At 38.2% G+C, this 26,792-nt stretch overlaps 1 long non-coding RNA gene across 1 annotated transcript in view; it reads right to left on the bottom strand.

Annotated features, from left to right (window-relative positions):
- LOC125615802 overlaps positions 1-19,488 on the bottom strand; it is a 37,030-nt gene extending 17,542 nt beyond the window's left edge. The window contains exons 1-2 of the long non-coding RNA XR_007346392.1: positions 19,295-19,488; positions 10,284-10,400 (exon numbers count right to left, since the gene is read on the bottom strand). This is a non-coding gene — a long non-coding RNA (uncharacterized LOC125615802). The remainder of the gene's footprint in view (positions 1-10,283; positions 10,401-19,294) is intronic.
- Between the last annotated feature and the right edge of the window lie 7,304 nt (positions 19,489-26,792).

The following is a 26,792-nucleotide window of genomic DNA, read 5'->3' on the forward strand; positions in this document are numbered from 1 at the left end:
AATGTAAATTGTTAAGAAAATTGTTTTCTTTTAGTGCCTTCTGTAATGTTACATAATTTTTTCTTTAGCCATTATTGCCAGAATTCCTATCTTCATCCCAGTGCTGGTGAAGTCAAAGATAAAACCAATCTACAGCTTCTACAATAGCCATCACTGAACTGCTTGCAGAACTTGCGCCTGGACATTGTGAACTCACCTGTATGCATTGTGAACTATCTGTTGGTGCAGCGACTTGTGGTAGTGTTGGGGTATTTTTGCTGATGATGTCATTGGTGGTACAATTTTTCCAAAAGGAGCCGTCAATTGGCTTGGTGTATCTTCCTCCCTTATGCTTGTCATGATTGTCAAGCTAAAATTTGGGGGCCAACAGAGGTGAGGCAAAGAACCTCACCCCCACCGCTGGTACAAAGACCTCTCCACAGGTGTGGCTGTATATTGGACCGGTAGTCAATGACGGGTAAGATCCAATTGCAATGGTACCAACCTAACGGGTAAGGACCATATGTACTATTGGACAACCTAAGGCAGGCACGGTCCCTAAGCCACATGCTTTTTGTTTAAACAGAGAGGGGGAGATGTTGAGAGCCACAGCCGAAGGGGCCCCAGCAAACTTCCAGCTGCCAGCTGATGATTGGCTCACAGAGGCCCCAGCAACATCTAGCTGATTGGCTCCTCTGCGGTGATGCTCATTGGGCTGTTTCCCTGCCCTTTCAGACCACGGAGCTGCTCATTGGGGGACTTTTTTGGCTCCGCCCACGTGACCCAGCCAATCGGCCTCAAGAGCAGGAGGATTGTGGGAGGTGGAGAGAAGCTTGTGGGGGAGAGAGAGGCTTGTGGAAAGCCGGTGGTGGCAGTTGAGGCTCTGAGGGTTTTTCCTGAGAGGCTGTTTTGTTTGGCGTGTGTGGTTCTAAAAATAAAGTTAGTTTCTTTTGACAAGTGGCTCCTGATTGTGCCCAGCCAGACTGCGGCACCCTCCCTTTCCTTCAACCCTCTTTTTCTACTACACTGAACTTCTATTCACCCCCTCCCACCTCATTGGGGGTCATTATCCACATTATCAGAGGAAACATTAACCTTTGATCTTATGGGATTGGCTTACATCACTTAGCATGATAGTCTCCAGATCTGTCCATTTGCTGGTAAATGTCATAAAGTCATTCTTCTTTATGGCTGAGGAATACTCCATTGCGTATAAATGCCACATTTTCTTTATCCATTCATCTGTTAAATGGCACCTATTTTGGCTCCATATCTTAGTTATGGTGAATTGTGCTGCTATAAACATTGATGTGGCTGTGTCACTCTAGTGTGCTGATTTAAAAATCCTTTGGATATATACCAAGGAGTGGGATAACTGGGTCAAATGATGGTTCTATTCCTAGTTCTTGGAGGAATCTTCATAACGTTTTCCAGAGTGGGTGCACCAATTTGCATTCCTACCTACAATATATGAGTGTACCCTTTTCCCCACATCCTCATCAACACTTACTGTTATTTGTATTATTTTTTATATTTTTGTTTATTGTTTCTTTTTAGTTATACATGACAGCAAGATCCATTTTGATATAAATGTACAAGAATGGAATATATCTTATTCTAGTTAGGGTTTCATTCTTATAAATGTACACAATGGTGGAATTCACTGTGTTTTTTCCTATATGTACATGGGGAAATTGTCAGATTCATTACACAGTCATTCCTTTGCCTATCCCCCATCCCTTCCCACATTCCCCATTGCCTAATCTATTGCACTTCTATTCTTCCCCCACCCATTTCCCTTATTTAGGTTAGCTTCCACATACCAGAGAAAACATTTTACCTTTGGTTTTTGGGATTGGCTTATTTCACCTACCATGATAGTCTCCAGATTCATCCATTTGCTGGCAAATGTTATAAAAAACTATTCTATTTATGGCTGAGTAACACTCCATTGTGTGTGCATATGTATGTATATATGTATCACACTTTCTTTATTCATTGATCTGTTGAAGGGCACATGGTTTGTTTCATAGCTTAGCTATTGTGAATTGAGCTGCTATAAATATTGATATGGCTGTGTCACTATAGTATCCTGTTTTAATTCCTTTGAGTATATACCAAGGAGTGGGATAACTGGATCAAATGGTTGTTCCATTCCAAGTTTTCTGAGAAATCTTCATACTGCTCTCCAGAGTGGTTTCACCAATTTTCAGTCCCACCAACAATGTTTAAGTGTACCTTTTTTCCCACATCCTCACCAACATTTATAGTTAATTGTATTCTTAATAATTGCCAAAAATACTGAGATGAAATCTCAGTGTAGTTTTGATTTGCAAATCCCAAATACTCTCTCAATCCCAGGAGAGCTCAAGGAGAACTCAAGGAGTGGGCGCGCCTGAGGCAGCAGGATACGCCCTATTCCCAGCAGGGTACACCTTAAACCTGGAACCGCCCTAAATCCAGTACAGAAGGCTCAAAAAATGAAAAACCAAACTAATATATGATCCAGCAATCCCACTACTTGATACACATCCAGAGGAAATGCAATCTGTGTGCTGAAGAGACCTCTGCCCTCCCATGTTCATTGCAATGTGTTCATAACAGCCAGGACGTGAAATCACCTAGATGTCTAGCAATGGTTGAATGGATAAAGAAAGTTTATTATATATACACAGTGGAATGCTATTTAACTTTTAAAAGAAAAAAGTGTCATTTGCAACAAAATGGTTGAAACTAGAGGACATTATGCTAAGCAAAAAAAGCCAGAAGACAAATACCACATAATCACATTTTTATTTGGAATCTAAAGAAATATTAATCAATTACCAGTGGTTAATAGTAGGGCTGGGAGGTGACTGGAGATGGCAGCTGAGATTGGGGATATGTAAAGCAAAGGATACAAATTTTTAGTTAGATAGGAAAATTACTACAAGAGGTGTACCATGCAACATGGTGGATTGTCAATAACAAACAATGTATTGTGTACTTGAAAATTGCTAAGAGAGTAGATTTAAAGTATTCTCACTACAAGAAAGTGTGATTATATAAGGCAATATGTGTTCATTAGCTTTATTTATCCACTCCACAATATATACATATTTTTAAATATATTTACATATATATTTCAAAATATGTATATATTTTACAAATAAAAATAATAATAATTAAACATGGTATTTGAAGACCTCATTGGTGTAAATACAAGAAAAATAAATTAAAGGCATAAGATTAAGGAAATAAAATCAATGAGATAATAGAAAGTATTACATCCATAAAAACAGAGGAACAAGCCAAAAACAAAAGAAGCTCTCTGAAATTAAAATATTAATACATACTTTTAAAATTAAATTTAAAAATTAGAAGATAAAATCAAGAAAATTTCCTAGAAAGACAGATTAAAAGACAAAGAGATGGAAAATGCTGGTAGGAAAAAAAAAAGAAAAGAAAAAGGAAGTGCAGCATTCAATCCTATTAATAAGAGTTTCTGGAAGAGAAAATAGGATAAATGAATAAAAGCATGTCTTCAAAGAAACAAAGCACATTTAAAAAAGAAAATCTGCTTAGTATGCTAGAAATCCCTGGATTCAATCCCCAGCACCACAAAAAAAGAAAAAATAAATAAGACAGATCTGAAGGGCGTGAGTTTCAAAGTGAAAAGGTCCACAGGTTGTACAGCACAGTGAATTAAGATGACTCTCACCAAGGTATGTTATGGTCAGATTTTAGCACACTGAGGAAGACAAGATCCAAAACTTTTGGGGGAGAGGAGGGGAGGGAAAAAAGGTTCATATAAGAGAAGCATTGCACATCCCAAAGTAACAATGGAAACTAGAAAAAAAAGAGATCAATATCCTCAGAATACTGGGGAAAAAATATTTTCAACCTCAAATTCTTTGCCCAAACAGTCCATCATGGGTAATAATAAATTACTTTAAGTTATGCTTTATCAAAGAATAAGAAAATAGGTGAAGGAAAGGGGAGACCCAGAGTAGGAGAGAAGCAAAGGGAGTTCTCAGGATAATAGTGAAGCATAAAAGAAGGGGAGAAAAATATGATGTGTTTTCTCTTCCTTTTGCCATTTGGTTTCCTGACAATGCTTCTCATTGACCAAACCAGCTTTCTACAACAACACGGCACCTTGGAGAATTCAGTAGGTAGCAGCAGACAGCTCCCTTTTTTATTAGACAATCAGAACAAGTGAACAATGAATGACAGAGCCAAGGCAAATGCACCAAGACTAGCACAAGTGTTTATCCTCATTGGTTTTGTTTGTTTGTTTGTTTGATGTGTGTGTGTGTGTGTGTGTGTGTGTGTGTGTTGCTGGGGATTGAACCAGGGCCTTGTGCATGCAAGGCAAACACTCTACCTACTGACCTATATCCCCAGCCTTATCTTCAATTTCTAAAGAACATGTTTACATTATACTATTTCAGTTGTTAAATTTTAAACATTATCTATTGACTTCCCATCATAGAAATACACATCAGAACTTAAAGGGAAATTTATAGCTTTGAGTGCATAGACGAGAGAAGACCAAAACATAAAGCAAAATTTATAAAATTTCTGCATGAAAACATTAAGGAAAACTTTTACACTTCAATAAAAGCAGAAATTCTTACATAGGAATCATTAAAGGAAAAGTTCATTCCATTAACTTGATCAAAATTTAAAATGAGTGCTTTTCTAAGTCATCAGGCAAATACAAATTAAAACTATATTGTTAATCACTATACTATCACAAAAACAGCAAATTAATAAATATTGAATATGCCAAATATTGGGAAGGATGTGGAGCAACTAAAATTCCATTCATTGCTAATGGAAATGCAAAATTATGTAGCCACTTTGGAAAACAGTATTACTAACAATCACTTATGTGGTTAAACCTACTCTTAAATAAGACCCAGCGATTCCACTCCTAGGTATTTATTCAGTTTTTTTGTCATTCAATCATGTACAAAATTTACTCGTAAAGACTTGTGAGGGTTATTGGGATGAAGGGAATTGAAAAAAAAAAATCCTTCCAAGGTTAAATTGGGGAAAAAAAAAAACATGCAATAATTTGAAGAACCCAGAAAGAATTGTACAAGAATGTTCATAAAAGCTCTGTTTGTCATAGCCAAAACCTGGAAACAATCCAAATGTCTATGGATATGTGAATAGATAAACAAGTTGACCTATCCCTCAACCAGTGCCTCCAGGTTTTATCAACTATAAATTACATGTTAATATCTTGCCCGGATATTAAAGTCTTCATTCTTTACTATTTTTTCAAAAAGTGTTCTTCAAATTATTACATGTTTTTTTCTTCTAATTGAACTTTGGAAGGATTTTTTTTCAATCCCCTTCATCCACAATAACCCTTCACAAGTCTTTAAGAGTAAATTTTGTACATGATTGAATGTTTCTCTCCAAAGATAAAGCATCATCTCCACTTGGTCAGGTGTACTTGAGGAGACAGCACTGCTTTTATTGGCTCTCTACCAGATCTATACCACACCTCACTTCCAATGTTCCACCTAAGAAACTGAATTTTCTACTGAGTGTCTTATTCCACAATTGGGGCTCTGAAGATTATGGGATCTGCTATGATCAAACCAGTTCATCATGGCTCAGTGCTAGTTCTTTGCAGACATGGTCAGAATTAGACAGCGTATGTTTGTTACCTTAACTGAATTTAGTTTGGCTTAATTTTATAATCATATATTGTGCACCAACTATGTGCCAACCAAGGTGTCAATTTCTGTGAGGAGGCAAAGATAAACAGGTCAAGGGCCCTATTATCACAGATCTTTCATTCTATCATGGTAGCGATCATAAACCAAAAGCAAAATGTTCCAAGGACACAGAGAGGCTGCCTGGACCCAGAGGAAAGAGGAATGTTCAGGTAAGAAAAAGAGCAACACTGTAAAGACCAGCTTTAATGTTCTGTATAAAAATATTGATGTAAGGTTAAGGTTTTGTATATTGGTTTTGAACAAACCCTGAGGCCTAGGAATTGGCTGAACTTGGTGCTTGTGATGAACTTGCTTCACTGCTCTTCAACTGTAAGGTTTAGAGGACCCAGAGCTTGTGATTTTGCTTTGCAACCATATTTCTCATACTACATGTTTAGGTGGTAATTCCTTGAGCTAAGAATAGAAACTGCCAACGAAATTTAATGGAGAAATGAATGCAGGAGTGAATGGTGGGGTAACTATCCATTCAACATTTTATTGTTAATTATAAACTTGCTGCAGAATTTCAGTTCCTAAGGAAGCTTAAATTTTGTTCTAATTAAAAGAGACAAGTGGTGTGTATCAGAAGCAGCTGCTCCAGAGAGAACTTTTGCTAACAGTCATTTTCAAATTATGCACAGGAAAATGAATTCAGTTTTGTTTCTTTCCATTTCAACCTTGATAGTGGGTTTGAAATGTCTTCATATAGAATGTAAAGGAAAATTGGTTAATATTTCAAAATTTATTGTGCCTATTCACTTCATTTTCTCAATCCTGTGCAAAGCTATTCAAGATAATTCAGCTTTTTTTAAAAAAAAATCATGCTTTTAAAATATAGGGATAGAAGGAAAACAAAAGAAAAAACAGAGAAAATGGAAGGAAGGAAATTGAAAAGGATAGAAAACATGAATGAAAAATTCAGACAAAACTTACAAAGAAAAGACTATTGGAAATACATTGTGGAGAGAAAAATACAAATATCTTCTCTGATTCTGCACTATACAACACATACTGGACTAACAGTGAACTGTATGCTAATATTTAGGGAAAAGATAATAAATGGTTTGCATTTGGAGATAGATTGCTCCTGGATTGCTTTTGATTTTCAGCATCCTACTGACAGAAAGACCATGAACAAAAATTTTTTTAAGCCTTAGATTCCCCATCTGTAAAACAGGCTTCATAATAATAATCTACCATAGGTGACATCAGAGAGAGGAAAATAAGAACCACAATGTTGTTCCATATTACAAAAATCAGATAAGCAAAAATGTTAAAAATCTAATATTAACAAGGGTTATTGAGGAAACCAGCGAATAAAATTCTCACACCCAGTTGATGGAACAATAAGACAGAAAGAAAGTTAATGATAGAACAAGTTAAAAATGCCACAAATTGGACTCAGTTATACTTCTCCTAGGGATATCCCCTAGAGAAGCTTGCATGTGTGCACCGAGATGCACACAAGAATGTTTACAGCTATATTCTTTGCAATGGCCAAAAATGGAAAAATTGAAATATTTTTTCACAGAAAAATTGATCAATCTCAGTGAAAAGGAATGAATCTGAGTAAGATATATCAATCAGTGACTTTCCTACACAAATGAAGTTCTAAAAATAAAGCAACCAGTTTCAGGTTTCAGAGTATCAATGCAGCATCACAGTGGAACTGGAAGAGGGCTGGACTCTACCCAGAGAGCCTGAACTAGGAGCTGGATACAATAACTAATGTGTACTTGGTAGTACAACAGATGGGTTTCTTTATATTAGGATGAGACATTTAAAAGCCTTAAATGCATGAAAATCAGTGTGTGATATTGAGGGAGAAAAAGTAAGCCTCAAAGGGTGGAACATACATAATATCTGTCCTTTTTGCCTGTCAAGCATCCCTATCCTTTAATTTGTTTAATTATAATTTTTGTTTCTGTCAATCATGATCCCCCTTAAATCTTCATCCCTGGCCAGTGGTTAGGCATAGAGTCAAACCTAGGTAAATCAGACATCCTCTGTCTCCTGGGAATTTAAATCTCAGATAGAAGTACAAAAAGATGGTAAGTGATGCCAGTGTCCCCCAAAAGCCTAACATAAATCTGATAGCAGACTGATAACACTGAATCTCCTCCTTCATGAAAGAGATAGAAATTGAAAAATATAGGTAGCTGACACTTATTCTGGATCTAGATTTTCAGCCTTTTCCTGTGATATGGCTGCCAGAAGTCCTCCATGAACTCACTGAAAGGCTGATTCACCATTATGGCATCACGTAGCCTATTGCTTCTGGTCAAGGAGCTCTATTTGCAAAGGGGAAGAGGCAATGGGATCACGATTTTATATAACACATTGATGGTGGTTAATTTCACATTATATAACATAAATTACAGAATACCCATGAGAGGTTTGCCAAGCTAAATGGAGCTGGATTTGAAAATGTATCAGCAACTGATGAAACTTAACCTGTCTACATTTGGGAAAGGACACATACACTTTCAAGTACATGAAGAAAGGGTTGCATTATATAAAAAGGGATGTTTTGTGTGGGTTTTGTTGTTCTTGTTTGCTTGTTTGCTTTTCTTTCCTTCTTTCTTTCAGAAATTAAATATGTGAAATAAGGTGTGCTTTGATGATGGGCAGCCAATAGAGTGGACTGTAGTGGGGAGGGGGTTGTCAGTATTTTTAGCTGCCTAACATTCTGTATCCCTTTCCTGATGAGTCTTAGCAGAAGGCACATGACCTAGGGTGCCGCAGTCCGGCTGCAGCAAAATAATGGGGGTGGGGGGGGTGACAAGCAACTTGTGTAGATTGATACAGCTGGAGTGGGAGCCATTTATTGTAGGACAACAGAGGTATTTATACATTCCACATAGCTTATCTAATTAACATAAACTCGCTACAGCAGTCAACCAATAAAGAATCTCCACACTTAATGGCTCTGGCGTTACTTCACAAACCACTCCCTCTGGCAAAATGCCAGGCGCCATCCAGACTTGTTTAGAGACTCTAAAATTTCTCTGGCAAAATGCCATGTGCCATCCTGACTTGTTTACAGACTCTAACACTAGGGTATTTGACATGGGGGAGAATAATCGGGTACAGAAAGTATTCACTGTGTCACTAGGAATGCAAAAAAAATGGAGCCGTGGAAAAGCTTCTCTGGTGTTTGTCTCAACCACATGTTCTAATATCCAGGGACAGCAAAAGTTAGAAAGAAACACTTCTTAATTCTGTTATGGATCCTATTGTGAGGCCTTCAACTAATCTTGCCTAGGATTAATATATGTTACTTGCTAAAACTAGGCAGTAACTATATCTGATTTAAAAACAAACAAAAAAACTTGGCTGAAGAATAGTAATTGAGCAACATAGGACTCATTTCCCCATAAGTTAAGTCATGCTTTTTATGCCATGCTTGACCACGAAGGAGGCCTTAGGCATTATCTTGTAAACTGGGCCCAGGATTTAAGCTATACAGCGCCCTTGCAGTCCTCCTGGCATAAATGTTGCTGCAGCTTAGTTCCTAACAAAGTTACACAATCTTTATTAGTTCTATATTGATGTTTGTAATCTGTTCCTTGGAACTTTCTTAGGGAAACTGTTCAAAGGAGCTCTGTGGCTCCTTTAGCACCACAGTCTCTTTGGAGGAGTCAGTGAAGAAAGGAAAAGTACCAGGATGGAATCAAATATCCATCATTTGCCTTAAGAAAAAAATATTTTTTCCCACCCCACACAAATCCCCTGCTAAGATTTGGGCATAGCTTCAGCATGAGGGTGAGAGGCAACTACTGTGCACATTACGGTGTAATAAAAGACAAAAAAAAAAAATTTACATTTGACTCAGCCATTTTGATCTTATGCTTCCAAAGAGCTGCATTAAAACAGCATCATCAAAAGTCCCCTGCCTCAAAAAAAAACCCAAACAAAACCCTTGATCAAAATGGCTGCTTCTCCCCACCCCCACGCCCCATGTCCTCATTCATGCCACTGCTATGGCAGGAATGCTGTGGATTGCATTTCTCTGAAAAGCAGCTCCTTACTCTGCCCTCTCCCTTGAGGTGGCCCCCTCATAAGCAGTGTGTTAACCATGCTCCAAGGACAGTAGTGTCAGGGACATTAGCCTTTCTTTAAACACTCCTTGACTGGGTTGTCATCTGCAGATAGAGATGCCTTCGCAGTCTAGTACCCCACAATAGGGATGTAACTACAGCCACTTGTTGAAAACCAGAGATATAGTTGAGTGGGAACCGTTCTCCTATTGTAACTCCTTCCTCCCTCCACACAAGGGAGAAGACCTCACAGATCAGCCTCACAGATAAGCCTGGTGGGGTGGGGTTTTGGAAGAGTAACTCAGTCCTAATCTACCACCACCATCACCACCCCCCATCCCTCCTCTTCCCATAGCCCTCTTCCTTTAACCCTGTCTACCTCCAGGGTCTCTGTAATATACAATCACAACCCAGCTTCTCCCCTAGTATCTACCACAAGTCCCCAGAAGAATAGGCAAGTCTCAGTCACCACCGTTTCCCTCAAAGTCTTGCAGCCTCCATAAGCCCAAGTGTGTCATGCCAGAGTGTTTCTGTTGGTTCCACTTACCTCACTGTGCAGAAGGCAAAGGCAGATTTTGCTGGTTCTGGGCTGGGAGAGAGCACTGAGAGGCAGAAGGCATCTTCTACTCCAGGTTCTAGCTCATTTGCTCTTCAAAGATCCAAACTATTAAACATATTTTATAACCACAGAATTAATTTTTACCCTCAAATGCACATGATAAATTTATGGCATAATTTTGATCTTATTTCACATAAATAAATATCACAATCTTATTATGAAGAGAATATTGGATCCTTCTTGTCCTGTTATATGACAATTCATCCTACATTAGCTTACCATAAATTGTGCCATGCTTAAATTCTAATGACTTGATTTCCCCTAAATACGGGGGGCAGGAGAGAAGTTTAATTTGTTCCACTGCACGTGTTATAACAGTCTGACTGGGCATGACTTTTTGTCAAACCATTATAAATTTCGAATTTGTAACATAGTATAAGATCTTACTCAAAAACTTTCATGTGACCTTAGTGTTCTCAATTTTATAATGATTATCATTTAAGAAATCACCTGAATGTTTTGCCATGTCATCTTCAGTATTTTCATGTTTTCCACATCAGGTGTTCTCTGCCATTTAATATGACATCCTAAATGTCCTGTCTTTCAATATTTAAATAAATCTATACAACTTGAATATGGCAATTTTAGTATTGTAATCTTTTGCCCATCGATGATTGTCATCCCTGAACGGCCAGGAAACTGGCCAGCAGCTGCTGACAATCCAATCCCATCATTGTATTTTTCACAAGACAATAGCATTGCCTTGATCAAGAGATGTATAGTCAAGACAATATAGAAAAAAATAGAAAGACTAAAATGTCTAGAGCAGATTCAGTGCATTTTTCTGGCAATATAGAGCTGTTACTATATATGTTCCTCAGCTATTTGCAAAGCTCCCCTATAACCTGACTACATTATATAGTTCTGCATATAAAAAGTAGCGGTTTGATGGTGTTCTAAGATTTCAACACAGAGAAAGTCTTCATAATGGGAGTTTTCAGATAACAATATAAGTATCAAACCCTCACCATTTTTTATTATAGTTGTGAAATATATAGTTGTAAATCCAATGATGCCAATTAGAAGCACACTTGTATAAGTAAAAGCTCAGTCCTGAATAAAGCAGGAGCAACTTCCTAAGGCTTAGGTTTGGGATTTTCAGACTAGCTGGAAAAGTGTATGAGTCTTCATAGACTTCTATTTGATTGCTTCAAAAATAGACTAAACCTATAATCCACACCCCCCCACACACACACACACACAGACACACACAAATGGTGGACACAAAACCCTTTTACTTGTCCCCTAAAATACCATTTTACATATGCAATATTCAGTTTGTTTACCAAGTAGAAAATCCCTGCCAGTTGTTTATAGACTACAACTCTAACTAAACTAAAATATGTTTTGTTAGATAACAGATGTTTCAAAAATAAACTTTAATATTAAAATGATTTTAGATTTACAGAAAATTCAAGAAGATCATACCAGGAGTTCCCATATGGGTATTATTTCCCATATTATTAATATGTTATATTGATATGATACATTTGTTGCAAGTAATGAACAAATGTTGTTATATTATTATTAACTAAAGTATCATTTTTTCAAATTCCCTTAGTTTTCACTAATTGTCCTTTTTCTGTTCCAGGGTCCTTTCTAGGATGCTGTATTTAGTGTTCATGTATCTTTAGGCCCTCTTGGCTGTGACTTTCTCAAACTCTCCTTGTTTCTGATGTCCTCTACAGTTTTGAGGAGTACTTATCAGGTCCATTGTAGGACTGTTCATTATCTGTTTGATATTTTTCTCAGGAGCAGGCTTTTGGGGAGAAGTGTCACAGAGGTAAAGTGCCATTCTCATCATGACATGACAAGGGTCCATAGATGTTGACCTTCATCATCTGGCTGAAGTAGCTTTTGTCAGGTTTCTCCACTACAAAGTTATTCTTTGTCCCCACCCCTTTTGACACTGTACTTTGAAGAGAAGTCACTGTACATGATCCATACTTCGATGTGGGGTGTAATGTTCCCTATCCTTTACAGCAAAGTACCTACATAAATTATTTAAAATTCTGCACAGAAGACACTTAACTGTTCAATTCCTATGTACAAGTATAGCAGTATCGAATGGTTAACCAGTACTCTCGTGAGACAGCTTTATCAACTAGAGTGCAGGGCTTATATATACTCCCTTTGCTTTCGGCTTATAGCTGCCTCTCATTTCCAAAGTTACTTAGAACTGTACTTTTTTCCTCTCCCAAATTGGGCGAAGTTATTTCAAACATTTATAATCCATTTAGATGCTCTTATCACTTTCTCTTGTTCTCATTCTGTGCTGGCATCCCCTGAATCTCCTAAATGATTTTTCTTCAATTTACATACATTAAGTTTTACTTCTTATTCTGTAAAGTTATATGGGTCTCAACAAATGCATAATGTTCACAATTTGATTATCATATAAAATAATTTTCCATCCTCACATCTCTTGCACATATTCATTCCTTCCCTGTCCCTTTGAATCCATGGAAACTACCCATCTTTTAACCATTTTATTTGTGTAGCTTTGCCTTTCCAGCATGTCAAAAGTTGGAATCATACAGCATGTAGACTTTTCAGAATTACTTCTTTCACTTGGCAATACACATTTAAGTTTTCCTCATGTCTATGTGTGGCTCAGTAATTCATTTTCTTTCAGCATGGAATAATTTTCCATTGTATAAAGATATTAATTTATTTATCCATTCACCTGTTGTTTTGCCTAGTTTTATGGAGATTATAAATAAAAATGTGTTAAGTATGCAGACAAAGGTTTTGTATGGATGTTTCCTACTCATTCGGGCAAATACCTAGGAGCATTAGTGCCAGATCATATGGTAAGACTATGTTCATCTTTGTAAGAAGCTGCTAAAATGTCTTCCAAAATAACTAAACCAGGGGCTGAGGATATAGCTCAGTTGGTAGAGTGCTTGCCTCCCTCCCAAAGTAGCTAACCCATTTTGCTTTCTTACCAGCAATGAATGAGAGTTCCAATAATATTTTGTTTAAATTTTGAGAACAAGCAAGCCTTCAATTACACAGAATCTCATTGCTACAGAACAGCTCTGTCATGGGGATTCAGTTTCTATGGCTCATGCCTTCTTGGAAATGAATAATGAACTTCAGCAACTGTTTAGAAGTGGCATTTATGTTTAGGAGAATATAAAAGTGTAATCCTTTTCCTCTCTTTAATAGCTAGCACACACTGGCCATAGCAGTATCTATTGACCAGATTCTTACTGTAAAAGGCTACAGGAAAAATTAAGCAAATAAATCTATAATTTATGTCATGCACACCAGTATTTTATCAAAGAGGAAGAGAGTATATCATTAATATCATCATTTTATTTTTTACTTATTTTGTTGGTGAATCATAATTATATAAAACAGTGGAACTTGTCCTTACATATTTGTACATGCACACAATATAACAATGTAATTTGGTCACTTTCATTGCCCAATAATTCTCATTTCCCTTTGCTCCTCTCTCCCCATGGGCCCCTTCCTTGCCCTTCTATTTTCATGAGATCCCCTCGCAACATCAACATTTTAAATATTCAGGAATTAAAAGGACTAGGTAATTGTCTGCAATTATTAAATACAAAATAAGTAGAAAAAGATGTTATAGCAATGGGCCCTTTACCTGAGATTTGGGGTCAAAAAATCTGCTTTCATTACTTGTGTTAAGTGTCAGAGTTCAATGATTCCCTTTCTTGCTAGAAAAAAAAAAATTAAAAAGTCAGCTGCTTCCATCTAGCAACTTACAGGATACACAGATATTTTGTATCTACAAATACACAGAATATTTCTTGTTGGGGACCGCAAATCAAGTCAAGATGGCACCTGGCAGTTTGCCAGGAGGAGTGGTTTGTGAGGCAACGCCACCGAGCCATTAAGATGATGGGGATTCCTTATTGGCTGATTGCCGTATCTGGATGATGCTAATTGAGTCAAGCTGTGTGTAATCAGTTAGGTATACATACCTCTGCTGTTCCGCAATAAAGCGGCTCCTGCTACCTTGGGTGCCCGCTATCTTGAGTTCCGGCTCAGTTCCCGCTGAGTTTCCGCTGAGTTTCCCCACAATAAAGCAGTTCCCGCTTCAACCTTCAAGTTGCTTGTCACCTCCCAGTTATTTTGCCCAGCCGGACTGCGGCAATTTCTAGTATACCCATAATCATCCCGTTTAGTGCATCATTCCCAGAACTATGTGGGTTCACAATTCCTATCAAGTTAAAACTTAGGTCTTTCAGAATGGTAATAAAAGAAAACTCAACCTGTCAAAAAACTTTTTTTTCTTACTTGTATGTCAGCTTCTCTTTTCTGAAGACAGCTTTAATTATCTGATGACTACAGTTTCCAGAATTACTCAAATAGTTTTCTGAAATAGTGCTATGAGGGTGCAAATAGTAGGCGCTGAGAAAAGTTGTATTCTAAAAAAAAAAATCGACACATTTGGTGACCTTTAGGCATATACTACTTGCAATGAATAAATTTCCAAATTTATAAAGATCCTCCCATTTAACATTTCATCTCATAATTCAAACAAAATACATTTATGTTTAAAATGTTGTGCCCCTCAACAAATGAATGGATAAAGAAAATGTGACATATATACACAATGGAGTATTACTCAGCCATAAAGAATGACTTATGGCATTTGCTGGTAAATAAGTAGAACTGGAAACTATCATGCTCAGTGAAATAAGCCAGTCCCAAAAGTCAAAGGTCAAATGTTTTCTCTGATATGCAGAAGCTAATCCAAAATAAGTCAGGTGGATGGATTAAAAAAAAAAGAACTGAAGAAAGATCAATGGAATAGACAAAAAGGAAGGAAGGAAGGAAGGAAGGTGGAATGGGATAGGGAAAGTCAGTGGAATTAATCTGACCTAACTTTCTTATGCACATATATGAATATACCACAGTGAATCTCACCATCATGTACATCCACAAGACACTAATTAAGAGAAAACTATAAGTAAATGGCAAAAATATCAGTAGAGAATAGAGAAGGATATAGGGGGTGGGAGGAAGGGAGGGAAAGGAGAATATTAGGGACTGAATTATAACAAATTTTATTCCATGATTTTATAATTATGTCTATTATCATTTAAAACTAAAAAGAACCAACAAAAAAAGAAATTTAACAAAATACTATGTACAAAAGAAATGCATGAAAATGTGAAGATAGATAAGAGTTTTAATTAAGCCAGCTCTCCTATTCTTGAATTCACCAAGACACGAAACTATCCCCTCTGGGCTAGCCCATGCGCTAAAAATCAAGGTCATAAATGTGTCTTCCTTTAGAATGAAACAAATTTACTTTTGCCAAGTTCAAGTTTCTCTGTAATGACCAAGAAGAAGGCATAACTAAGCTCAACCAGGGAAACCAAAGAGTTCTTTTCCTAGGCTGCTGGGGACCTGTTAGAAGTAACAATCTCTCATTGCCTCGAATGCCAACAAGGTAGTGACACAACTGATGAGGAGATGCGATGCTGAGCTTGACATCACCTAGAAGCAGAGGCAGGGTGGTGGAAACCTAAAGTGGAAACCAAAGTCTAGTTTGGCTTAATGTGACTCAGGAAGTATTAGAGGGATACTAAAAACAGTGGCGCCCAATACTGCTTGATTTCCCACACGTAAAAATACCAACAGAGATAACATATGTTAAAGTACTTGTTCACGGCTTCAAAAGAAAAAACAGCTAAAAAAATCTTTATTTCTGTAATACCTCTTTCTCTGATGAGTTCAGAACAATTAACGCCCACACCTAATTAGTCCTCACAGTTTGAGGTTTCTCATAATTGAGATTTTTTCCAGGGATGCTATTCATGATTCATATAAGAGATTCTAAAGGCACTCTTTTTTATCTAATCAGGTCGCTTCAGCCCACAGTCTGGTGGGGGAATATGGTCTGCCTAGAGATGTCATATGTGTTCTCAGAGAGAGCACAACCCCAGGAGTTTGATGGGAAACCTTCTGAGCCAAGGTCCTCATCTGACAGTAGCCACTGGGGTTCTGTAGTGAGAGGCATTCATAGACAGAGGTCCACCTTACTGGGGAACACTGGAATCAGTTATAATGTCTTGAACAGACAGAGAACCATCACAAATTTTATGGCAAACTTAGCCTGAGAGGGTCTCCTAGAGAAGGCTGTGCCAGCTCTGGCAATCTCTCCATGTTGCCAGCCTTCAGAGCAGATCAGACCACCTCACATTACTCCCCGAACCTGACACAGAGAAGCTGGGCCAAGACCGACATTGGTGCACAGAAGAGAGGCAGGAGATGACAGGTGTCCAGCCTACAGTGCCGGTAGGGTTGTTAGTCTCTTTCAGCTATCTCATTTCTTCTTAGGTGGTTAGAAGCCTTTTAGTACAACTGTTAAGCCATGAAGATTGATCTTTACTAGTAAGAGAAGGGCCTGCAAGCACGATGGGTACTCCCATTGCAGTGTAGGGCCCAGGGAAGTTGCTGACTCCTAGAGCCCATTGCTCACTCAGGATATGACCAATGTACAGTTAGTTGTCTTTTGGTATCCTTAGCATATTGGTTCCAGGACCCTCCACAAACACCAAAATCCACAAGTTATCAGGTTTCTCCTACAAAATAGTATGATATTTGCATGTCACCTACATACATCCTTCTGCATACTTTAAACTGTCTCTAGATTACTTATAATATCTAACACAAAGTTAACAGTTGTTTTACTAGATTGTTTAGGGAATGATGACAAGGAAAAAGTTCATATATGTTCAGTTAAAATGTGATTTTTTTTCTTTGAATATTTTTAATCTGTGGTGGATATGAAACCTGTGGACATGGACATGACAGTATTAGTTTCAAATGCCTGTTGTGACAAACTTCGTGGCTTATAGCAATATCTGTTTATTCTCTTCTACTTTGGGTTCTAGAGGCTGGGAATCCAAAATCAATTTCACTGAGCTGAAATTAAGGAGCTAGGGGGATGGGCACACTCCCTCCAGAGGCTCTAGAAAAGAATTTATGCCTTTTGCTTTTTCCAGCTTCTAGAGCTACAATCATTGCATTCCTTGGCTTATGCTCCTTCATCTATCTTCAAAAACAACAGACTAGCATCTTCAGTCTTCACATTATCTCCTTTTATAGTCAAATCTCTCTTTACCTTTTGTTCTTTTCAACTGGGAATTGAACCCAGAGGTGCTTAGCCACTGAGATACATCCCAGCCCTTTTGTTTTTTAATTTTAGGATTGGGCCCTCACTAAGTCGCTAAGGTTGGCCTTGCACTTATAATACTCCTGCTCAAACTCCCAAGTCACTGGGATCACAGGAATGCACCATCATGCCAAGCAATTGCCTTCTTCTTGTAAGAATAATTACAATTACATTTAGAGCCCACCTGGATAATCCAAGTTAATATTCCCCATCTCAAGATCCTTAACAATCACATCTGGACAATCTCTTGCCCTATTCAGTTAATACACAGGTTCCAGGAGTTGGGATCTAGATATCTTTCGGAGCCATTATTCGGTCCCCAGCCTTTACTACACTAGCAAAATGAAAGTAGGAGTGTGGGGACAGGAAAGGAAAGAAGAAAGGGCAACAGGATAGGAAGATAGTCAGACTAAGACTGAGTCCATATGGCTGTACAAAGCAAAGAATGCCATGTATCTGACTCTATGCTACTGATTCTTCTCACCCACATGATTTTTCTAGACAGAATGATGCTCATTGATGAGGCTTAAATCCATTTTCTTGTCTAAATTGCATGTATCATTTTTCCTAATTATAATATCAATACTGTTCATAGAAGAAAATTTGGGAACTATACCTACCATACTGCTACTGTTTATGATTTGATATTGCTGGGTGGGGTGGCACATGCCTATAATCCCAGTGGCTCAGGAAACTGGGGCAAGAGGATCACAAGTTTAAAACCAGCCTCAGCAACTTAGTGAGACACTAAGTAACTAAGTAAGATCCTGTCTCTAAATAAATTTTTTTAAAAAAATGGCTGGGGATGTGGCTCAGTAGTTAAGTTCCCCTGGGTTCAATCCCTGGCACCAAATAATAATAATAATAATAATAATTTGATCTATTCACAAACTCCCTGAGCCCATCTTTCTTGAATCAAGTCTTTTGAACATTTTGAGTTTAGCCCTGTCAAAAAGCCTTACTCAAAAGGTCAAACAGTCTTCACATTTGTATTGTATTGATGAAAAGATCAAGATATGAAAAAGTTTCATCCAGCATCATTCATTAGAACCAAGAGTTAACAACCTCTCTCTTCTCATTGTTGTCTTCTAGTCATCATAAAAGACTTCTTGGTATTCCATATCCGATTAAACACTTCCAAATTCCTATTCAAGATTATAGTGATCCATCTGTTACCCATATTGATGGCACATCAATGTTCTGACCATTTTTTCCCAAGTCATAAATCAACACCTGCCTTTTCTGAGTCAGAAGCTATATTGCTATTATAAATCACAATGGAATACAAAAGTGACCAATTATTTAGCCTGTCAAGTCTCTGGAGAAGAGTAGGATAAGAATAAGTCTAATTCTATTATTTTGTTGTTGTTGAGCATACTCTTAATAGTTTAGAAAAAAGCTAGCAGATAATTTCTCTCAACTGTTGGTCAATTTGAATCTCACCTACAAATAAGAAAAATCAGCTTTAGTGATTAGGCAATGAATCAATAACCACAGTACTGCTACCCTTCAAGGTGAACTCCCTTCTTTACTAAGCATTATTTAAAAAAAAAAAAAAGACAAAGGACTTGGAGAGTGTTTAGCTTGAAACTGAAGCCAATCATTTGATCTGAAGAGATCAATACATTCTCCCTTCATCCCACATTAACTCATTATTCTTCTTATAGAAAAAAACTAAAGATCTCAAAAGTGCAGAGGGCCCAGATACAACACACAGAGTGCAGTACCTTCAAGATCTTCAGCACTGCTGGGTAAACACCAAACAAGCTCTTACCTGGTGACTCTTCACTTTCCAGCCTGTCCTTCCCATATTCTTGTCCACAGTCTTTCTTCAGATAGATTTCAGTACAGTTGAACCCTCTTTATCACTGTCTCAATTCCACCCTATTTCTTTGAGTATATATTTGATTCCATTGTTAGGGATTGGATATTCCAAACTGGAGTAAGGGATGGGCTCCCAAGCAACAGCCATCTGTAATGAGCATGTAAAACATTCTGGACTCAATCAGACATATAATGCATGAACTCAGATTTCCAGAATCAATCCCTTCTGTAATTGGTGAAATGTAATTTGGCAGCATTTTCTCTGAAGTAGAAGTAGTCTTGAGTGAAGGCAGAAAAAATACTTTCTGCTAGCATCAACCCATTTCCCTTGAGTATTTTTGTGTCACAAAAAAAGTCTAAATGGCCCAAGAGTCTGTAGCACCAGCCAATGCAGAGACCAGTTATCTAACAGAAGTCAGAAACTTAACCAAACTTTAAAACAAAATAATGTGCAGCATAATGCACTTATTGGGAAGAAGAAAGAAATCTTAAATTCTATAATGCACCTCCAAATAGCTTGCTTGATTTACTTTCAAAGGTAACAGAAGAAAGGACAAGATGCATAAACAGGTGGGAAAAAATAGCTTCTACCATGAATAAGATTCACCAGATGCTTTAATGTTAGCTCTGTCAATAAAATCATAAGCCTCAGTTTAAAAACTGAGAAACAAAAGAAAATTTCACAGAAGTAAAAAATTTTCTGAACAATCCTTGTAAGTTTATAACATTAAGAAGTATAACATTATTATTACCCCTACAAAAATATTTAAGAACTATTAAATAGTATTGCCTTGAAGAGGGCTTTGAAGCCTTAGTTTGCCTAGGGCCCCACATGTCTCAGTTAGCTGTCTCTGGATCTTTTCTCTGTGACATGCTTACACATTTTCTCAGTTTTCATTTATAAATGGCTAATCTGACAAATACAATCTCGGCTATTAAATCATCAGGGTTGGTTGAGGTTGTGGCTCAGCAGCAGAGTGCTTGCCTAGCACATGCAAGGCACTAGGTTCTATCCTCAGCACGACACAAAATAAGTAAAATAAAGGTATTGTGTCCAACTACAGCCAAAAATTTTTTAAAAATAAATACATAAATAAATAAATCATTGGGGTCAGATCATAGCTTTGCCACTTTCAACTTGAAGGACCTTGGTTAAATTTCCTAGCCTCTGTATTCTTTAGTATCCTCCTCAGTAGAAGCTGATAATCGCAATATTACCTTGTGTAGTTATTGTGATAACTAAATGCTCTAAAACATGCAAAGTGCTTTAAAGAATTCCTGGGAACTGGTAATCACCCAATGAATTATAACATGGATGATCACAATAACTTTCATGATGTATGGATTTAGCTCAATTTTATATTATTTTATATTTCACCATTTGTTGATATTGCTTTAAAATAGTTTTAATGACAGAAGGCATCACAATCCAGACTTTAAATTATACTACAGAGCCATAATAACAAAAACAGCATGGTACTGACATCAAAACAGACATGTAGACCAATAGTACAGAATAGAAGACACAGAGACTAACCCACATAAATATGATTATCTCATAATAGACACAAGCACCAAAAATATACATGGGAGAAAAGATAGCCTTTTTGACAAAAAGTGTTGGGAAAACTGGAAATCCATATGTAACAAAATGAAATTAAACCTCTATCCCTCACCCTGCACAAAACTCAACTCAAAGTGGATCAAGGACCTAGGAATTAGACCAGAGACCCTAAGCCTAACAGAACAAAAAGTAGGACCAAATCTTCATCATGTCGGCTTAGGATCTGATTTCCTTAACAAGACCTCTAAAGCACAATAAATAAAATCAAGAATCAATAAATGGGATGGATTTAAACTAAAATACTTCTTCCCAGCAAAGGAAACAATAAGTAATGTGGGGGCTGGGGATGTGGCTCAAGTGATAGCGTGCTCGCCTGGCATGTGCAGGGCGCTGGGTTCGATCCTCAGCACAACACAAAAATAAAAAAATAAAGATATTGTATCCACCTAAAACTAAAAAATAAATATTAAAAAATTGTCTCTCTCTCTTTAAAAAAAAATAAGTAATGAGAAAATAGAGCTTACAGATTGGGAGAAAATCTTTACCACAGGGACATCAGAGACAACACTAATCTCTAGGATACATAAAGAACTCAAAAAACTTAACACCAAAAAAACAAATAACCCAATTAATAAATGGGCTAAGGAACTGAACAGACATTTCATGGAAGAAGATATACAATTGATCAACAAATATATGAAAAAAATGTTCAATATCTCTAGCAATTGGAGAAATGCAAATCAAAACTACTCTGATTTCATCTCACTCCAGTCAGGATGGCAATTATCAAGAATACTAGCAACAATAAGTGTTGGTGAGGATGAGGGGAACAGGTACACTCATACATTGCTGGTGGGACTGAAAATTGGTGAAACCACTCTGGAAAGCAGTATGGAGATTCCTCAGAAAACTTGGAATGGAACCACCTTTAACCAAGCTATCCCACTTCTCAGTTTATATCCATAGGACTTACAATCAGCATACTACAGTGACACGGCCACATCAATATTTATAGCAGCTCAATTCACAATAGCTAAACTATGGGACCAACCTAAGTGCCCTTCAACAGATGAATGGATAAAGAAACTGGTATGTATACACAATGATATATTATCCACTTTAAAGAAGAATGAAATTATGGCATTTTCAGGTAAATGGGTGGAACTGGAGAAAATCATGCTAAACAAAATAAGCCAATCCCAAGGAACCAAAGGCTGAATATTTTCTCTGATATGTGGATGTTTAATTCACAATAAGGGGGGAGATATGGAAGAATATAGGTACTTTGGATTGGACAGAGGGGAATGAAGGGAGGGGAGGAGGTATGGGAGTAGGAATGATAGTAGAATGAATTGGACATTATTACCTTATGTGCATGTATGATTACATGACCTGTGTAACTCTACATGATGTACAACTGGATGAATGAGAAGATATACTCCATTTATGTATGATGTGTCAAAATGCATTCTACCATCATGTATAACTAATTAAAACAAATAAAAAAATAAAAATAAAAAATAAATAAAATAACTTTAATGAAATGTAACTGAAATATGACAAACTACAAATACTTAAAGTATACATTTTGTTTTATACAATTGTTTTAGTTTGTCAAAGGTCTTTGGATCTGAGACAGCAGGGTATATGGGTTGGGAACCAAAGGATGTATGGGCCTAACGGAGGTGTTGATGAGTCGTAGGTCCTGAACTAAGCGATAGGACCCGTTGGGCTTTTTTACCCCAAGTATGGGAGTATTGTAAGGGGAATGAACAGGACGGAGGTACCCCTTGCTAAGAAGGTCCTGAATAATAGGTTGTAGACCCAGAAGAGCTTTTTGGACAGGGGTATTGAGCCTGATTGGAGAAGGTGTTGGGATCTTTGAGATGAATGTTAACTGGTGGGCAGGAAATAGTGGAGGGGGTGTGGGTATCCCATACAATCGGGTCAACCAGGTTTGTAAGTAAGGGGTTGTGATCCTTTTTAGTATGGTGTTTCATGTCAGCCTCACAAGTGGAGCAGAATGACCATCTTCTGCCAAAAGGGACAGAAAGGATGAACAGGCCTATTCTGGGGCCTGACTGACACCAGGAGCCGGATGTTGATTGTTGTATTGAATTTAGAGAGAATATCTCAGCCGAGCAAAGGAACTGGACATTGGGGCATAACTAGGAACGTCTGAGAGAATGGGAAGTTGTCTATGGAACAGAGTAATAGGGGAGTCCTTCTTGGATAGATGGTCTTTCCTCCTACCCCAACAATAGGAGAGGTGGACAGCACTGTTTGCCCCCAGAATTCTGTTAGGACTGAGAAGGTAGCCCCGGTGTCAAGGAGAAAGTCAACCTTGCATCCATCCACCTGAATCCGCACCCTGGGTTCCTGTCTATTGATTGTTACTGCTGGTGACAAGGACCCAAGGCTTCGTCAATCGATTGCCATGCCCAGAAGATCGGAGGGTTCCCTGGCCATAGGCCTCCTACGGGATCTAGGACAGTCAGAGCCCCAATGACTTGTTGTTGATATTTACGGCATGGGGTACACGGAGTGCGTGGTGCGGGGCATGCCCTGGCCCAATGTCCCCCCTTGCCACACTTGAAGCAGGCGCGGAGTGGGGGGGTTGACCTGCGGTGATGGGCGGCAACCTGAGGAAGCACCCTGCAGGGCCTGGGCGAGCATCTGAAATTTATTGTGTTCGGCCTTGTGCTTGCGGCGCTCGATTTCCTCCAGGTTGTGAAAAACCTTAAAGGCTACCGCCAAGATCTCAGTCTGGGGGGTGGCAGGGCCTTGTTCAAGCTTTTTTAGTTTGGCCCCAATGTCGGGGTAGCTCTGCAAGAGGAAATATGTCATAAGGACATGACAGCCATCTGGAGTTTCGGGATCTAGGTTAAGCCGATCCAGAAATTCCCATGGGGTCTCCTCTCGCTTTTGAATCTCTTGTGATTTTTGGAAACTGATGGCCGTTTTTTGAGCCCAGCAATAATACATGCGGAGAATTGGTCCCTACTCTGTATGCCAGCTTATGTATAATCCCAGTCAGGAGTTTGATCTGGGGCAACAAGTGGCCCTGGAGGGTGATTGGGATTAACTCGGTGAGTTTCATCTGCATGGGCTCTGGCAAGTTCCCAGACTCTGGTACGTTCCTCAGGAAGGAGAGTATTAGCCAATACCATATATATATATATATACATATATATATATATATATATATATATATGTGTATATATATATATATGTATATATATATCATGGTGAATGAGGCTATAAGCCTGGAGGATCCATTGAAACTCTCTTATGTAAGTGGTGGGATGAGCCCAACATTCACTCCAGTTGCATGAGGTCATTCATAGAGAACAGGACATGTACCCAGATAATGCCCTCAGGTCCAGCAACCTCTATTAAGGGGGTCATGGTTTGTGGGACTAGGGAGCAGGGACCTAGTTTGGGGGGGGGACTAAAGGTGTCGGCCAAGTCAGGGGGAGCACCTGAGGGGCTGGACGGAACCGATGGGGGAGATCGGTAAGGAGGGGGTTCATCTGCCGGATAGGTCGGGGTGAGAACGAAGAAGAGAAAAAGCCTCAACATAGGGGAACTCCTTCCACTTTTTCAAGTGCTCACGGAAGTTAAACAGATCTCTGAGAATTGCAACTGGGTTCCAGAGAGTCCACCGTGACCTTCCCGGGTGTGTTCTCTCCTCCAGATTGGGTGTCAGAGGTTTGCCGGACAATCACAGTCAAAGCCCCTGCGTAACCCGTCTGAAGTTGGAAAGGGATAAGGGAACTCACCTACTGAAGAGCCAGTGTTGTGCGAGTAGTAGCAGCGCTCAAAAGAGTAGACGAGGATGGCAATCCTTGAGAGAGGGGGCCCTCGAGCAGCGAGGCATTCCCACTCCCAGGTTTCCGCACCAATGAAAGAACAACCGGACAAGCTTGTCGTCTGAGAAAATGCCCATTTATTGAGGAACAGCTCTGCATATTTATAGAGCCAGGGGCGGTTTGACAGCTATGACAGTTTAACGGTTTAACGGTTTGACAGTTGGCACGGGTGCTTTCTGATTGGTGGGTAAGGATCATGTGAGTCAGCAGGGCCAGTCTGATTGGTGGGTAAGGATCATGAGAGTCAGCAGGGCTCACCATTGGGCGGCTCTTTGTGCTGCTGTCTCGGAGGAAGGGGAAGTTAGTCTTTGGAGCCGGGGTGACTCCCAATAGGATTATTCTAGATATTTTCCATTTTCATATAAATTTTAATAGATTTTTCTGAGATATAATTTCATACCATAAAATTCACTCATTTTAAGTATATAACTTGATGATTTTTAGCATATTTGCCAAGTTTTACATCTGTCACTACAATATAACTTAAAGCATTTGTCTCACCTGAAGACCAAATATCTTGCCCACTAGCAGTCATTACTCACCCCCACCCTCACACCCACCACTAGTCCACTTGCTGTCTCTATGTTTTTCTATTTAGACATTTCATATAAACAGAAACATATAATATATGATCTTTGGTTCCTGGTTTATTTATTTTAACATAATACATGTTTTTAGGTAGTTCATGTTTAACTTGCTTCAGTACTTCATTCCTTTTAATTGTGAAATAGCACTCTATTGTATGGATATACCATATTTTGTTTATCCATTAATTAGTTGGTAAATATTTGGGTTGAAACATTTTTGTATTTTGGCTATTATGAATAATGGGAATGTAAAATGTAAAATGGTACAGCCATTTTGGAAAATATCTTGGAAGTTTTAAAAAATATTAAACACATACTAATAATACAATCCAGCAATCATATTCCTGGTATTTATCCTAGAAAACTTATGTTTACACATAAATCTACATATGGATGTTTGTAACTGCTTTATTTGTAATAGTCAAAACCTGGTAACAAGCCAATGTCCTACTTGGAGTGAATGGATAAGCAAACTGGTATATCCATACAATGGAATATTACTCAGTAAAAGAATGAATTATTGATATACTCAAAACTTGGATGGATCTCAAGAACATTATGCTTAGTGAAAAAGTCTACCTCAGAGGGATATATATTCTACTATTCTGTTTATATAATTCTTTCAAAGTAAAAGAAAAAAATCACATTGATGGGGCATAGACAAGCAATCATTCAGGGGTTGGGAAAGAGTGTGACTATTAAGGGGTACATGAGAGCATTTATCTGTGGTGTGGAATAGTCCTGTTTCCTGATTGTGGTAATAGTTAGTCCAGTACAGACATGTAATAAAATATCATTGAATTGAATGCCAAGAAGAGAAAAGGGTGCATATAAGACTCACATATTAAACATGGCCTGCATCTGAGTTGATGGTATAGTATCGGCATCGGTCCCTAGGTTATGATAATGTACCATGGGCATATGAGATATTATCATTTGGGGAAGATGGTTAAAGGCTATAAAGGAACTATTTTCTATGTTTACATATTCTTCTGAGTTTAAACTATTTAAAAATAAAGATTGTTTTAATAAAGTCATAGCCTAAGCTCTACTATACTTTGGAAAATTTAGGGGAAGGGTCTGTCCTAAAGATGCTGAGCATTCAGTACAGTTGGCCAACCCAACTTCCTGGAGGCTAGTAAATTATAAATTTCTTAGCCTCTATAGCAACCAAATATTGCTATTGACAGTGTCCTGGCCAAAGATATATAAGTGGAAATCTGCTGATACCCACTTTGCCCTTCTGCCTTTTTCCTGCCTGAACTGTGGATGTGATCTAGAAGCATAAGCAGTCATTTTGCAGTCATGAGGATAAAAAATATGCCTTCACTCTGAAGGCATGCCAGGGACTAAAGGGCTTCCCACACATGAGACAGCACCTCAGGGCCTCTTCAACATATGCACTCATATCTTGGGGAGGATGAT

This window comes from Marmota marmota, unplaced genomic scaffold (assembly GCF_001458135.2).
Source record: "Marmota marmota marmota unplaced genomic scaffold, marMar, whole genome shotgun sequence".
In the NCBI taxonomy this organism is placed as follows: domain Eukaryota; kingdom Metazoa; phylum Chordata; class Mammalia; order Rodentia; family Sciuridae; genus Marmota; species Marmota marmota.